Consider the following 4,464-nt stretch of genomic DNA (forward strand, 5'->3'; position numbering starts at 1 on the left):
GAGGGATGGTACCACCACTGGGGGCTCAGCACTGGTCTCTATTGCTGGCAGGCTGGACATTTGGTGATGACAGTGGCAAGTAGCAGCTGCAAGTAGCTTTGGTAAGCTGGGGCCATGCATAGGCTTCATTCGTGCAATTACTGCTACTAAGTGTGATCAAGCACCGTCCCAGCACTGGGGTGGCTGATGAAAAAAAATAGGCTGAAGTCAGTTGGCCAATTCATTCTGTCAAGTTGGTGGTTTGGTGTCTTCCACCAGAGATGCTATGTAATGAGAATCAACAAATAATATAAAGATTTTCATCATTCATATTCTTTTCCTATAGGTTATTCACATGCCTCTTCCTAGACCTTCTTGTCCTCAGTCTTCCAAATGATCTGCCAAACCTCTGAATAACCAGCTAGGCTATTGTCCATAAGTTATTGTATAGCCTAGCCTTGGATCACTTATTTTCCCATGTAAGGTGGGTGATGGGGCAACACCTGAAGCTCTGACTGCTGGGAAGATTTGCCTTCATTGCAGGCTTCTGGGTCACCCAAGAGTGTGTTGAAGTGCAGCAGTAACTCAGCCTTTTTTCTCCTACATCAGCTGGTCCTGAAGGACTCCCTCACAGTGAATGAATGATGCTGGGGCAGCAGGGGTGGAGGACATGTGGGCCTGGACCACCTGTTCATGAAGCTTACATGTGTCCTCTGAACTTGTTCATGCCTCATCCCTGTTGTTCCACTTCCATCTTTTAACCAATTATTTTTTGTGTGTCTCAGAAAGATATGATACTGATAGTACTATGCCACCTGCAAAGGCTCAAGGACCTGCAGAAATACATTCCATATTTCCTGTGTGGAGGACTTAGTAATAGCTTGTGAAACAAATGTTGGTACAAGTTGTCCATAGTTGAGCTACATCTGGGAAATTTGACAAGAGGAAAAAAGAGAATTTCAGAAGTAGCCAAAATACCTCTAGTCTTCAGGCAGGTAGGACTGGCTGATGGCTAGATGATGAAGGAGGCAAAGTTTGATTTTGCTTTCTATATAATTTTGTATTTGAATATTTTCATAGTAACAATTAGAGAGTGCTTGGGCTTTGGTGTTCAAAAGACAGAGATTAAAATCCTAGCTCCACTGTCTTCCAGCTGTGTGACCCCAGGCAACTTATTGAACCTGCCTGAGATTCAGTTTGCTAGCTAAGATTGTAATGACTAGTGCCTATCTCATATGGTTACTGTGAGGCCTACAAGACATATTCTTTATAAAGTGCTTAGCTTCGTGCCTGACACACAGGAGGCATGAAGTGCTGAATGAATGAGTGGATAACTGGTATTATTTTGAGCTGGTATGTGTAGGGTACCCAGTGCAGCATCTGTTATGAAGAAAAAGTGAAGGGGATGAGAAAAAAGGATCAAGATGAGTTTAAGTACCTCAAATGTTAGCACCTCTGCAAACTGGAAGGTGATAGGTACTGAGTGATGGGCAAAGGGTAGCCTGGTGATGTTTATGTGTCTTACAACTCCTCTTCCCCCAACTCTCTGTGTTTGAGGTGTCACCATCCCCAGTCTTGATGCCCCACCCCTCCTCAACTACTCCCTAGTTTCCCTCAGTCCTCCCCGCCCCATTCTTCCTCTTTTCTGCACTGATTTGGTTTGTTTCTCCTGATGGACTCGCCCTCCCGCCTTTTCTGCTTATCAAAATCCTACTCATCCGACCTCCTCTATTCAGCCTCCTGGGGTAAATCAGCCCATGTAAATCTTTGTCTTTGCTACTTTGTATCAAATGGTCAGGCCTGCAGTTAGTACAGAAGGCTCTCTGCTTACTTCACTTGTGTATTTCTCCTTTTCCTCTGAAGAAGTTAGAGTGGGCATCACAGTGCTCGGAAAAAAAAAAAAAAGTATGGGCTCAATACATGTTTGTTGAATAATTATCATTTTGTCTGTTTAAGCCTTCTCTCAAATAAACAGGGAAGTCCCTGTGTAATTTTCAGAGTGACTTTGGAGACATCATGCTACTTGCCTGAGTCTCAATTTCATTATATTAAAAAAATGGAGTATTGAGGTTGATCACTGAGGTCCCTTTCAGTAAGAAAAGTACATGATTCTATGAAACCTGAGGCAAGAACTCATAGCTGTCACCCAGATGTTTGCATGGCTGGCTGCTTGTCATTCACGTCATCTAGTCACTCTAACATATGACCCCAGCTTTTAATTTTAGGTAGTGATGCATTTTGCCTCCCTCCCTTTGTTCTTTCTTTTTGTCTTTGTTTATTGTCTGTCTCCTTGCTAAGATATGAACTCCAAGAGATCAGAGCTTATGTTTGATTCACAGTTGTATCCCCAGCACCTACACCAGTGCCTGGCACATAGTAGGTGCTCTATAAATATTTGTTCATGGAATGAATGAGGTCCATTCAACTGGATAAAGACAATTATACTTGAACTGTTAGTAGTCCAGACTCCTTACCACTGGGGAAGTTATTCTAGTTCATCCCATTTTCATCTAGAACTGGACATAAGTTGTCGTTCTGATTTACGTTTCTCTGATGGTCAATGACATTGAGTGCCTTTTCAAATGCCTGTTTGTCATTTGTATGTCTTCTTTTGAGAAGTGTCTATTCAAGTCCTTTGCCTATGTTTAAATTGGATTATTAGATTTTGTTCCTATAGAGTGATTGACATCCTTATATATTCTTGTTATTAATCTCTTGTCAGATGAGTAGTTTGCAAATATTTTCTCCCACTCTGTGGGCTGTCCCTTTACTTTGTTGACAGTTTCCTTTGCTGTGCAGAAGCTTTTTAACTTGATGTGATCCCACTTGTCCATTTTTACTTTGGTTGCCTGTGTTTGTAGGGGTATTACTCAAGAAATTTTTTCCTAGAGCAATGTCCTGGAGAGTTTCTTCCATGTTTTCTTGTAGTAGTTTCATAGTTTGAGGTCATAGATTTAAGTCTTTAATCCATTTTGATTTGATTTTTGTATATGGCAAGAGATAAGAGTCTAGTTTTATTCTACCGCATATGGATATCTAGTTTTCTCAGCCCCAGAGTATGTTCTTGGCATCTTTGCCATAAATTAGTTCATTGTAGGTGTGTGGATTTGTTTCTGGGTTCTGTTTTGTTCTGTTGGTTTATGTGTCTATTTTTATGCCAGTACCATGCTATTTTGTTACTGTCATTCTGAAGTATAAATTGAAGCTGGGTAATGTGATTCCTCCAGTCTTGTTCTTTTTGTTCAGGAGAGTTTGGGCTATCCTGTTTTTTTGTGGTTCCATATAAATTTTAGGATTGTTTTTTCAATGTCTGTAAATAATGTCATTGGTATTTTGATAGGGATTACATTGAATCTGTAGATTACTTTGGGTAGTATGGACATTTTAACAATATTGATCCAATCCATGAACATGGAATGTCTTTCTATTTTTTGGCATTTTTCAGTTTATTTCATCGATGTTTTATAGTTTTCATTATAAATATCTTTCATTTCTTTGGTTAATTCCTAGGTATTTAATTTTATTTGTGGCTGTTGTAAATGGGATTACTTAAATTTTTTTTTCAGATTGTTCACTGTTGGCATATAGAAATGCTACTGATATTTGTGTATTGATTTTGTATTCTGCAACTTTATTGAATTTGTTTATCAATTCTCTTAGTTTTTTGGTGGAGTCTTCAGGTTTTTCCAAATAGAAGATCATATCATCTTCAATCAAGGATAATTTTGCTTCTTCCTTTCCAGTTTGGGTGCCTTTTATTTCTTTCTCTTGTCTGATTGCTCTAGCAAGGAATTCCAGTACTATGTTGAATAACAGTGGTGAAAGTGGACATCTTTGTCATGTTCCAGATCTTAGAGAAAAGGTTTACAGTTTTTCCCATTCAGTATGATACTAGCTGTGGGTCTGTTGTATATGGCTCTTATTATGTTGAGGTATCTTCCTTCCATACTCAGTTTTGAGGATTTTTATCATGAAAGGATGTTGAATTTTATCAAATGCTTTTTTAGCATCAGTTAAAATGATCATGTGGTTTTTGTCCTTCATTCTGTTGATATAATGTATCACACTAATTGATTTGCGTATGTTGAACCATCCTTGTATCTCAGGGTTAAATCCCACTGGTAGTTATGATGGATGATCCTTTTAAATATATTGTTGAATTTGATTTGCTTTTATTTGGTTGAGGATTTTTGTATCAATATTCATCAGAGATATTGGCCTGTAATTCTTTCTTTCTTTCCTTTTCTTTTTTCTTTCCTTTCTTTCTTTTCTCTTTCTTTCTTCTTTTCTTTCTTTCTTTCCTTTCTTTTCTCCTTCCTTCCTTTCTTTCTTTTTCTTTTCTTTTCTCTTTTTTTCTTTCCTTTCCTTTCTCTCTCTCTTTTCTCTTTCTTTCCTTCTTTCTTTTCTCCTTCCCTCCCTCCCTCCTTCCTTTCTTTCTTTCTTTCTTTCTTTCTTTCTTTCTTTCTTTCTTTCTTTCTTTCTTTC

Source organism: Macaca thibetana, chromosome 18, assembly GCF_024542745.1.
Source record: "Macaca thibetana thibetana isolate TM-01 chromosome 18, ASM2454274v1, whole genome shotgun sequence".
Lineage (NCBI taxonomy): Eukaryota > Metazoa > Chordata > Mammalia > Primates > Cercopithecidae > Macaca > Macaca thibetana.